The 13,171-nt window shown below is 35.9% G+C and overlaps 1 protein-coding gene across 3 annotated transcripts in view; it reads right to left on the reverse strand.

The window, feature by feature from the left end:
* CTNND2 (catenin delta 2) overlaps nt 1-13,171 on the reverse strand; it is a 1,167,765-nt gene that overhangs the window by 789,130 nt on the left and 365,464 nt on the right. The gene's annotated exons all lie outside the window — the stretch shown is intronic.

Below are 13,171 nucleotides of genomic sequence, written 5' to 3' on the forward strand. Positions count from 1 at the left end.
AAGGTAGATTTGGGAAGTGAGTAGCTGGCTGAGAAGATGATTTCTGAGGATGGGATTTGGATTTTTAGATCATGACTTAAAATATAGAAATAATTATTTCTTTCTTGGTTAGAGATATAAGAAGGGCATATATACATATATATCTATATATGATATGTAGATATATATGTATATGATACATAAATATATAAAATTTTTTTAATAGAAGCTTCTGATTCTTATCTAAAGGTGTTTAAATTTGAAAAGTCCTTTAAAATCTCAATCCCCCAGACTGGAAGCGTCAAACACACAGCCCAGTGGCTGGTGACATGGAGCCCACAACACTGTGCAGTACAGCTAGAGACTGGCTGAAGTGTATATGGGAACTATTTAACCAAATAAATAAAAATACATCTACATATATATATATATATATATATATATATATATGTGTGTGTGTGTGTGTGTGTGTATATATATATATATATATATTATTTTTTAAAAAAATTAAGTCATTATGTAGCTCACAAGAAACCTTGTGGATGGGTTGGTGGCCCCATTTCTATGTGAGCTTGACACCACTGCCCTAGGCCACTCTCAACAGTTACAAGTTGAAGAGCATCTCTCAATCAACCTTGGTAAAGGACATTTCTCACAGAAGCTTTGTGAATAAGACGAAATCATTAGTTTGGTTAAAAATAAATGAGAAAAGGTAACTGCATTCATAGGTATCACTGAGCTTTGGTAAGATGAGACTCATGACTCAAACATTGCTTTACAAGGGTGTGTACAATCATTCTAAAGGAACAGAATAGATGAAAGGGTTGGTGGGACAGCATATGAGGAAATGCTGGAACAAGATTGGGGAAATATGTTGGAGAACATTGGGGTGACAACGAATGGAGGAAGAAACAGAAACATAATGTCTGAGGACTGTATTTATTGATCACTTAAAGAGAAGCAATGAGATGTAGAGTCTGGGAAAACAGTTAAAAATCTAGCATAAAATAATGATATTATAGTTATGAGGTACCTCATCCATGTAAATGTAATGAAACATTAGAGACAATGCCTAATGATTGACAGAAGATTTTAGTGTCTTCACCTTTCCCCCTTGTGTCCCTGGAGAATATAAGAATATGACTGATGAGATTGCTTCCTTCCAATCGAGTCAGGAAGGGGAGAGTTAGAATCTCGTGAAAGTTAAGAAATGGGGGTAAGTATGCTGAAGAGTGGTTGTTGGCAAATATGCTGAAGGTTGCTGGTACAGTAGGGAAGAGAATGGGGTGTGGAAGAATTCTGTCACCTGGCCCAGCTTGACTAGGCTTCTGCTCCCAAGAACATGAACCATGGTAACACAGCCTCCAAATGTAGGGGTGTCAGTTATGAAGGTGAGTAGAGGGAGAATGATAGAGAATGCTGCTTCCATCTAGGAGAGACTCTGGGAAGAGACTGTAGCAAGCACTAAAAAAAAAAATTATCATTCAAACTTTCATTTCATTAAGAAATATTTGTTCCCTTTCTGTGACTTGCCATTTATTCCCAGAAGATACCAGTTTCTCTAAGATATCATTCAATGTGTGTGCATAGCCTTGGGGGAGGCGATTAAAAACAGCCAGGTGAGGCCACTGTGCACCCAGAGAGAGGCTCTTCTTCTAAGTGCTAGGATTGCCAGGTGAGGCCTGGAGACAACCCAAAGGGATTTTATTGAAATGTTGCATAGTAGGAAAAAGGCTAAATGAATAAGGACTATCCTAGGACCTGTTGGACAAAAATGAGGTAGCCATGGAATGAACATTAGTAAGAGTGTTCCCATGCCCATGAGTGTGGGGGCCAGAGAAAGGAAGTAGATTTCTTTTTCAGCCAAACAACTTCTGTCTACAAATCATCACCATACCTGTTGGAGTTTTCTCAAAAGACAAATGGCTGATAAATTTAGGATAAATCTCGATAATAATTTCATTTAATAAAATGTAGCAGAAAGCACAAAAGGAATTATTATTGCTGCCATGATTCTAACCAGTGAGAACTGATTGTTGAAACAAATAACTGGAAGCTGAGGGGCAAGTAATTATTCTGTCTCAGAGCTCATAATATACCAACTAATCAACAGAATTTGTTAAGTGATCAGGGCATAGTTTCACATGTATACCTGATGCTAAAAGAGCAAACTTCAAAAAGTTCATGGAAGCGATTAACATGGTCCATTGGGCTAATATTCTGTAGGCTAAATCAGACCAAGAAGCATGATAAACTTGCAAAAATGAACATTTTAAGCCACAAATAGAAATCATCTCAATTTAAGTTAAAAATCTATAGAAGATAAAAGAAAAATGATGTCTTAATAAAGTCTTAATAAAGAGTATAATCAGAGCACTAAAGCATTATCACAGAGTTCTAAGGACAATACAGAGGACTTTCAAAAGCTATGCTGTTGCATAAGATCAATGAAAGGCTTAGGATCACGCTCAGGATGGCTAGGATGATCAAAGTGGATGAGAGTAAAAAAAAAGCTTAAATTACTCAACTCCTATTTTGCTTGTTTTCTCTCTAAGAGAATGATTTTTGCCCAGGAAAGGATATATCAAAAATTGATGGCACAAAGTTGAAATCCAAGACAAGTGTAAGGGGACAGTGAGAGTTCCTAAAGATCATCACAGACTCAAGTCATTAGGTTTGAATGGAACATATTCTGTGGGGTAGAAATGCCAGGTGGGACTGGTGAGCACAGAAAATGGTCTGTGAGTATTTAAGAATAGTTGGTGTAAGTTTTATATTGTTCATGTAGTTTATGTATGTGGGTTTGTCAAAAATGTGAATTGCAGGGAGATCTGACTATATATCTTTCAAATCACAACCCCCTCACTTCCAAGGCAAACTTTAATTTCCATTTGGAGAAGAATAGGAAATCAAGCCTGGTTCACTCTGTTTTCCTCAGAGAGTGGATACCACATGAGAATTATATCTATCTCTCCCCAGACCCATAATACTACTAGTCTCAGGGAAATTATTTTTAGGTTATAGCTACTCTCCTGGTCACTATTAGTTAATGGGGAAGGAGTATCCCAAGCTATATCTGAAAGTTTGGTCTTTTTCCACCAAATGGTGGTTAAAAAATCACAAATATTGAACAGTGAAATCGTATCTATTTATCTAAGATGATAGCAAACAGAAATCAGAAAAGTTGTATGTATTAGACTATAACAAAAGAAAAAAAATAATGAACTCTCACCGTGTGTGTGGGGGAGGGCGAGAGAGAGAGAGAGAGAGAGAGAGAGAGAGAAAGAGAGAGAGAGAGACAGACAGACAGACAGACAGACAGACAGACAGACAGACAGAGACCCAGTGGGGAATTCCCTACATATCAGCTTCTTCCCAAATTTTGTCCTCTTCCAGGGACATATCCCTGAATAGAACTCAGCAAATTAATAACTCTCTTTTCCCAAACTAGAGCCAACTCTGCTACTCACATATGCATGTAGTGTCCAATAATTATTCTCTCCACCAATGAGGAGGGTCTTATGCAAATGCCTAGCTGGAGACCTGAGGTTTATTTGGAATCAAAGAAGTTTAATATGCCTTAATATCCTGATTTTTTTTTTAAATGATGTACACTATAAAGTACGAGACAGTGAGCTTGACTGTTATTGCTGGCAACATTTTAGAACATTTAAGTTTGCTTTGAGAGCATAAAGAGAGTGAAATAATACTTACTATATATATAGTTCTAATAAAATAGTTTTATAGTTCTATTAAAAATAACTCATACCAAATGAATGTCACTTCATGTTTTGACAAGATAGCTAATTCAGAGAGATGCCCAAGATAAAAAATACCTAGATTTCAGCAAATTAATTGAAGATTTTTCTTATGCTGCAGGGATAGATGTAATGGAAAGATACAGGCAATATGATAAGACAGTTATGGAGGATCAGATATGCTTGAATGGAGTCCAGTAGTACTCACTAATGGGTCAGTGTCAACTTGGAAGGAGATCCTTAGTGGAATATCTTGGCCCTGTGAAGTTCAGAATTTTTTGCCAATTATTTGTATCAAGGCATAGAAAGCATGTTTTTCAAATCTGGTGATGAAATTAAGTTTGAAATTAATAATGTTAATTATGAAATTAACCTGTTGAATAATGCAGTTTGAATGTCCAAAAGAACTTGACAGTATAGAATGATAAGATGAATCAAATAATGTGAAAGTTAGTAGAAATAAATGTGAAGTTCTATAGTTAAGTTGAAAAAAAAAATCTGTTTCTGAAGTAAAAGACATTGATGATATGGGTAGCTAGTTCATTTGGAAAAAAGACCTACAGGTCTAAGACTCTAAGCTCAATTAATGTATGTGTTACAATGTGACAGCTAAAAACCATAATGCTATCCTGGGCTGCATTTAAAATGGATTAGTGTCTAAAATACATTGGTGGTCATAGCATCTGTACTCTGCTTTTATCAGATCATAGCCTGAGTACTTTGTTCAGTTCTGGTCCTATATCTTAGTAAGGCCATTAATATGTTCAGAAAAGAATAACCTTAATAGTTAAAGGAAAGGAAATTTGGAATGCTTAATCTGGAGAAAGGATTTAGGGGAATGTTAAGTGTCTAAGTATTTGAAAAATAGTCATGTGGGAGAGGAATTAGATGGATCCAGCCTGAATTCAGAGGGAAGAATTGGGAGCTTGGGCATGACTGATGGAATGAAAATATTGTTAATAATTACATCTGTCTAAAAATAGAATGTGCTGTTTCAGGAATGAGCAAAATATATTTGGCAAAACTCTTTCTCCTTAACAAACCTAGAAGAAAGGTAGTGCAAATGTGATACACATTTTATAGATGAATAATCTGAAACTCCAAGAGATTAAATACACTCTTCATGAGCACACAACCATAAATACCTACAGTTATTAAATCCATATCTCTGGATACCAAATATTGCACCCTAGCTTCTATGGCATAATGGATAGCATTTTTTAAATTTCTCCTCAAGAGGGAGGTTTTTAAGGATTAGATAAGGCACTGGTCAGGAAGGCTTTGAAAGGAATTCCTGTCCTTATACAGAGGTCATAGAGAAAATAAATTTAGGAATCTAGTCCAACCCACCTCATTTTTACAGATAAGGAAACTGAGATCCAGAAAGGCTCAGTGATTTGCACAAAATCACACAGGGATTCAGTGAGAAATATGGAATTTGAATTCAAATCATCTGACTTAATATGTCTAGGCTCCTTCAAACTTTAGCCACATCCCTACATCAGGAATTTCCTTATCTCCTCTGCTATTATTGTTTCCTGGCTCTTAGAAGTGATTTTCCTTACCTTCAAAAAATTATCTTGTATTTGCTTTTCATCTGTGGCAACTATTTATAGGGGAAGGGAAGGGAATAATCATGTATAAAGTGTCTGTTATGTGTCAGACATTTATACAGATACATATTGTTTTTGAAGAGAGACTATAAACTCGATGTCAAGGACTGGTTTTTTTTTTCATCTTTGTACGGTATCTAGCACAAAACAATTGCTTAATACATGTATTTTGGTTGATGATTGATTGTACCAAGCTGCCACTTAGGTTTTATTTCTTGGTTTTACTTCCAATGCTGAGATTCTGAGTTTTTTTGAGATGATCATTAAAATGAAGAGCCCAACAAAAGGTCGTGTGTGTAAAGTATATTGAACAAAGAGATGCTATTATATGAAAAATAGATGGACTACAAAATTCATAGACTAAATTCCATGGTACCACAAATGGCTGAATATGAATCAATAATTCACAGTGGTGAAGATCTTTGACATATCACCTGATGATTGCTGTCAGAGATTCCTGAAACAGGATCAATTCTGTTATGGGATCTTTAAAATAATTTGAATAATATTGGTATATGGATGAGAGAGGCTGTGTTTTAAAAGAACCTGTAAGGTGGTGTTTTGCCCTACTGAGTTAAGTGCTTTTTTGTGATCAAAAAGCAATAAATATGATAGGATCTTATACTTTCTACGTCTCTAAGTTAATTGTCAAATGGTAAAGTTATGGTCAGTTGTTGAATATTGCTCGCAAAAGCCTGCTTGTTTTCTACTAATACACTCATTGAGGAATTCCTGGGAGGTTTGAGGAGTGATGAAAAAGGTTTCAAAAAGCCACTGTGGTGAATGAGACAGTGAATCGATTAGGCTGACCTAATTGGTGCCCCTGATACATGTAGATCCTCTGAACCCTTAAATTCTCTAAAACATACACTTTGCTGTCAAACTATGGATTTTGTTTGGAATTTTACACAGTAGTCATTCTGAGCATTTGAACTTTCTGCTAATGATATGCAGTTATTGCCTATGCTTTACTTCTGTCAGACAAGAGCTGAAATGTCTTTATTTTGGGCTTGTTGAATATCAGATAGATAGGGGGGAAGGACAAGAGAGTAAGAGACTGAGAGAGACAGAGACAGAGAAACAGAGAAAGAAAGACAGAGACGCAGAAAGACAAAGAGAGAATTTATTAAACACTTAACAAGTGCCAGGGCACTGGGCTGAGGTTGGGAATACAAATACAAATAAAAAGAAAGATAGTCTGTACCCTCAAGGAACTCACATTCTCTCTTTAAAAGAATATTTTTATATATTTAGTTAATTGTTTCCCTATTACATGAAAAAAATTAACATTCATTTAAAAATTAGTTGCAAATTATTTCTTTCCCTTCCTCCCTCCCCTCTCTCACTCCTCGAGAACTGAAAGCAATATATCAGTTATGCACTTGAAGTCATGCAAAACATATTTCCATATTAGCCATGTTGCAAAAGAAAACACACACACACAGAAACCCAAGAAAATAAACTATATATACATATATATATATATAATATATATATATATATATATATATATATATATATATATATTTCAATCTGCACTCAAGAGTTCATGAAATCTCTCTCTGGAGGTGGATATTATCTTGGATCATTGTCTTGGTCAGAGTAGCTAAGTCTTTCACAGTTGATTATCCTTACAATATTAGTCACTTTGCGCAATGTTCTCTTGGTTCTACTCACTTCACTTTGCATCAGTTCATATATGGCTTCCCAGGTTTTTCTAAAACCATCCTGCTCATCATTTTGCATAGCACAATAGTATTCCATCACAGTCATACATCACAACTTGCTCAGCCATTTTCCAATTGATGGGCATCTCCTCAATTTCCAATTCTTTCCCACCACAAAAAGAGCTGCTATAAATATTTTTGTACATATAGATCCTTTTCCTTTTGCTTTGATCTCTTTGGGATATAAACATAGTGGTGGTATTGTTGGGTCAAAAGGTATGCATAGTTTCTTAGCCCTTTGGGTATAGTTCCAAATTATTCTCCAGCATGGTTGGACCAGTTCAAAACTCTACCTACAACACATTAGTGTCCCAATTTTTCTACATCACCTCCAGCATTTGTAACTTTCCTTTTCTGTCATATTAGTCAATCTGATAGATGTGACATAGTATCTCAGAGTTTTTAAATTTGCATTTCTCTAATCAATAGTGATGTAGAGAATTTTTTCATGTGACTATTAATAGCTTTGATTTCTTCTTCTGAAAACTGCCTGTTCATATCCTTTGACCATTGATCAACTATGGAATGGCTCTTATTTACTTATTTATTTATAAATTTGGCTGCATTCCCTATATATTTGGGAAATGAGGATTTTATCAGATAAAACTGGCTGTAAAATCCCCTCTCCCCCAGTTTCCTGTTTTCCTTCTGATTTTGGTTGCATTAATTTTGTTTGTGTAAGGAGCTCACAATATAATGAGAGAAGACATCTAAAAGGTAGCTGAAAAGCAGCAGAAAGAAAGGGAGGGGGCCCTGCTGAGGGTTGGTGGTGGAGAAGTCTGAAGATTTAGGAGCAAAGGAGCTAGGAAGAGAGTGGCAATCTTCACTTCACATTGGAGTGATTCTTCTCTGGGGGAGTAGTCAGTCTGCAACCATGCTGAATTTGCAAAATTGAAATCGTCTCAAGTTATGTTTGGCCTAGAAGTCAATTTTGGACATCTATTTTAAAACATGAAAGACTGATTTTATATTATAGCATAATTCTTTGTTACAGAGGAGGTTAGAGATATACTCTCATTAGTTCTTATTATTAGCTTTAATTTTATGAAAACTGTCAAACAACAATTTGGGGTCAACTCATTATATAATGGTATTACCCATGAGATTATACCAACTATAGGAATAGATCAGAGATATGAGCACTATTCTTCCATTAAAGTCTTATTTCAAACTCTTACTGTGATATAGAAAACCCTGTGTTCTCAAAGGATATGCTATGAGAATATAAGCTTTGCTAAGATTAACAAGTTAGAAAGGATTCTAATAGGAGCTCATTAATAAATTGTCACTCACATACTACCCTCTCTAAGATAATTGAGACTCATTACCAGGTTATAAATAGGGTGAATTTTTGGGCCCAACAACTTGTGAAAGTCATTAGACATAGGCATAGCTAAGAGACTAGGAAAAGGCTCAGAAAGAAGTGCTGTCTTTAAAAAAAAAAGTACTGTCAAGGAGAAAATTATCACTGTCCTGAGACACTGTTATTATCAACCAAACCCTGGGATGTTATTTGCCTCTAAGACTTCAGGTAGCTCACTGCAGATCCCAGAACACAAAAATTCCCCAGGAATATACATCACAGAAGGAAAAAAAAAAGACATATATTAGGAAACATATCCAGGTGTAACACCCCTTGAAGCCACATCGAATTGCTTCATAGGGTTCTCACCTAACTCTCTCTCCTTTAAGGATATGATCTTCCCAACCACATTATTGTGAAGTAAACTAAAGTATCAGTCCAAAGGTTTTACTTCACTCTGTATTATCTACTGCTTACAGTCAGTTTCAGAGAAAGCTGATGTAGTCTTCCAGGTCAAGACCATTGCTGCTTCTAGCTGACTAAACAGGTTAGCTACCAAGGCTTTTGCTGATTATGAATCTACTGTAAAACCTTGTTTTACAAAGAAAAAAACTCCTGAGGTCTAAAGAATAGAAATGATCTGAGCAAACTATCCAACCTAGTTAGTTGTTCACCAGGACTACAACCCAGGTCCTTGACTGCCTACTCTATCACAGTCTCTCTATTTTCTACATCACATGAAAAAGACAGATTACATTTCCATAGACTTGGATGAAGATAAAACTAGTATCAAATAGTAATTATTTTATCATGCCACCAACCATTTTTAAACAGTTAAAGTTCAAAGACAAAATTTGTTTTCGTAACATCAAAACAAAATATGTTGTAGTTAATGCAAAAACTGTCCGCCATCACAAATGTAAAGAAGTTGCTGATTTTTGAACTTTATAAGAGTTTTGACAGAAAATTATTAATGTCTTTACAGACTTCCTCTGTAGCAAACCTTTAAGAATCAACATAACTTGGAAGATTCTTTCAGAGGTAAATTCCTATAAGAGGATAAATTAGATTTTTTCAGAATATACATTTTGTACCAGAAATCTCATTAGGTATCTGTCTCTTCTAATTCATTCATTTATAGACAAGGCAACTGAGAATAAGAGAATTCATATAGTTCAGGCAGATAGTAATCATGAGAGAAGGATCTAAACCTATGTCTTCTCCCTCCATATCCAGTATTCTATTTCCAGTTAGCAAGGGTTGTAATTATATAACTTTATTCATACATAGGCAGTGTCTAGCTCTCTCCTCAGGTTGTCCTCATGTTTGCGGACATTAGCTAATTTTGTTGTTGTTGTTGTACTACTAATCTTTTCCTTTCACTGGCCTGATTCTTGACAATGCCACAATGGTAGTCATAATCAACATCTTGGAATAGTTAGTGAGGAGCCCAAACCTGTTGGATAAATAAAGGGAGTAGATAAAGGATGGTAGGGTTGAGGGGATTCTGATGAATGTTGAACATTTGACTGTGGGGGTCGAAGGAAGTATGAACAACACATTTTTGAAGTTTGATCTGCATTACTGGTGTTTTCTCCATAACTTTAGCCAGTCTAGATAATCAACAACAACAACAACAAATAAATCAGTCCTTGATTTATAGAATTTATACATTTCTGATATCTAAACGCTCATGCTGAAAATTTAATCATTGACTTTCATGAATTGGTTTAAGTTGGTTCCAGATTATAGAGTAGGAGATGAAAGAGTTTGGAGTCAGAAGATCTACATTCAAATCCTGGCTCTGCTATTTATTATCTGTGTGAACTAAGTCATTATTTAATTTATCAAGACTTTCTTTTCCTCATTTGAAAAATTAGGGAAATGAACTAGAGAATTTCAGAAGTCCTTTCCAACTCTAAAATTCTATGATTTTGGGAATGATTCACTTTGAGTTAGATTACTTTGGACAGCATATATCCACTTATTCTAGGTATAATTTAGAGAAGTTTATGTGAGCGCAGTATTGTTGTAATGCACTTTCAAGAAACAACAATAATTTTGGAGTCATTAGCCTTGGGTTAGAGTAGCTGCTAATAACTACAGTTGTATCTAAAAGATTTGAACTAAAGACCTCAGTTCAAAGCATGCTACGATATGAACAGTGTAGATTAGGTAAGTATGGACATTTTTTTTAACCAAATATCAACATGGGGCTAGATGAAGCTGGGTGAAACTTGAGGGGATTAAGTGCAGAGCAGCTAAAAGGAAGAACTACTTGACACAATATAAATATCCTTGATCTCATGGAGATAAGTATTCAATCACAATTCATTCAATGTCATCTGATTCTATTTAATTCCATCCATATTTTCCCATAAATCCTGCCACAAATTCTTGAGTCCTTGCTCTATGTTTCTTGAAATTTCAAAAGCACTAGTACATTATTTGCATTTCATTTGCTATCCCTTGCTCTTGTTTCATGACCAGCTGGTTTCCTTTTTCTAATAATACTGCAACACCTTCTACCCTACTCCATTCATTCAGCCTAGAGGTAAGTAAGGCCCTCTTTCACTGGGCCTTCCCTACTAAAAAAAAACATTCAAAGACTGTAAGCATTATAATGTATCTTTGACTCTTTTAACTAGCAAATTCTTTCCACTGGTTACTCTCCCCAAATCTATGTGACATCTACCCCATCTATCTATCTCTCATTCTCATCCTCATCTTCATCCTACTCAGCCCCACCCAATCCATGTTGGTCTTCCCCACTCATTCCACTGTGCCCTCGAGAATTCCTGTTCCATAGTAAACAAATTTCTCTTCATTCTGAATGTCTTCCTTTCATGCTTCTTTCATCCACTTGCTCTCACTGATATTTGGTTTCCTCAGATGATAATGCTGGCTATTTTTCCCAGCACTCATTGTATTTTAACTTATGCCTCCAATATACTTACTGATCCTAGAGTAGGAACATTTCACTGATACTTTCAGATTCTCCTTTCATTATTATTATCATTTTTTTAGGCAACTGGGGTTAAGTGACTTGTCCAGGGTCACACAGCCAGAAGTGTCAAGTGTTTAGTCTGAGGCCACATTTGAACTCAGCTCCTCCTGAATTCAGGACAGGTACTCTATCCACTGTGCCAACTAGCTGCCCCTCCTTTCACTATTACCAACTCCTCCTGCCCCCCAATAACTTTTTTCTTTATTCCCAAGGAAGTTAGAACTTGACTTATTGTTTTCCTCACCTCCCCATCTCCTGTACTCATACCAAGGAAATTCATCATTCATGTTTATGCTCCCTCAAACTCTTCAAGCTCCCTCAAACTCTTTAAACTCCAAATTGACTAATCTTCCTCAGATCCCGTGATTTACTCCTTTACTTTACCTGGATTCACTTCCTTATTCAAAAACTCTAACATTCTTTTATCTCACCATAGCCTTGCTATAACATAGAGCAACTAGGTGATGCAGTGGATAGAATGCTGGGCCTAGAGTCAGGAAGACTACAGTTCAAATCTGTCCTTACTAGCTGTGTTACTCAGACCAAGTCACTTAACCTCTGTTTGCCTTAGTTTTTCCATCTCTAAAACTGGGATAATAATAGCACCTACCTCCCAGGGTTGCTGTGAGGATAAAATGGGATTTGTAAAGTACTTGTGCCTGGCACATAGTAGGTACTACAAAAATGTTAACTACTATTATTATTCTTATCACTCCATTACTTCTTCTGAGGTAATTCTGAAAAATCTAATCTGTGACTTCATTATGACTTTCAATCTCTCAATATCTTGGTACTTTCTCAGACTATTGCTCCATACTCTGACTTCATTTTCCTACTTTTACAATCTCAATGTTACAGTTAATCATTCAACTATATACTGTCATCTACTTTTAAACCCTTTGTCCCCTTGGTGTAAACCCTTTGTTTTATCTCTTTCCAAACTCTAGCCTTGGATTTTCACTTCCTCTACTTCTACTTATTTGCTGCTGAACAGAACTGAAGGAAGTCACACAGATGTCCTGACTGAATAAACTGTAAATTCTTGTAACCCAGCTGCTACCTCACTGCAGCAAGACAATTCTTTGTTTATCCTTAATCCATTCTCTAGAACACTGACCACAGATGCTATACAAAAACCTCTTCTCTCCTCAAGATTCCCCACATACTCAGCAAAGAAGAGGTAGTTTGGCTTTAATGAAAAAAAAATTGAGGCCATTGCTGTGAATTCTTCCTTCTTCCTTTCTCTTTATCTCAAAACTCCTTTATACCATTCCTCAGTTTTCCTCCTTTCCCCCAGCATCTGAAAAAGAAATAGACTTTCTGCTTGCCAAAGCCAGCTCTTCCAACTCTTCTGCATGGGCCTGTGTTATCATCCCCTCCCATGTGTTCAAGCACATTGAAATCTCAATTCTCCCATGTCTCATTAATTTTCAACCTCCTCCTTTCTACTAGTTCCTGTTCTACTGTCTTCAAACATGCCCAATCAACCCGAATCTTAAAAAAAAAATCTTCACTAAGTTCTACCATCTCTGAAAGCTATTATTTTTTATTTTTCTTTCCTTTCTCAGCCAAATTCCTAGGAAATCTGACCACACTCCCTGCTTCTACTTCCTTTCCATCTCACTTAATCCTTCTTAACCCTTTGCAATTTGGCTCCTGATTTCATTATTCAGCTGGAGCTGTTCTTCTCAAAGTTACAAATCACCTCTTAATTTCTAAGACCAATTATTTTTTCTAACTCCCTATCTTTCTTGACTTCTTGGCAGCATTTGATGTCTCTATTG

The sequence above is a fragment of the Phascolarctos cinereus genome, unplaced genomic scaffold (assembly GCF_003287225.1).
Source record: "Phascolarctos cinereus isolate Bilbo 61053 unplaced genomic scaffold, phaCin_HiC Scaffold_4;HRSCAF=312, whole genome shotgun sequence".
NCBI classification, from domain to species: domain Eukaryota; kingdom Metazoa; phylum Chordata; class Mammalia; order Diprotodontia; family Phascolarctidae; genus Phascolarctos; species Phascolarctos cinereus.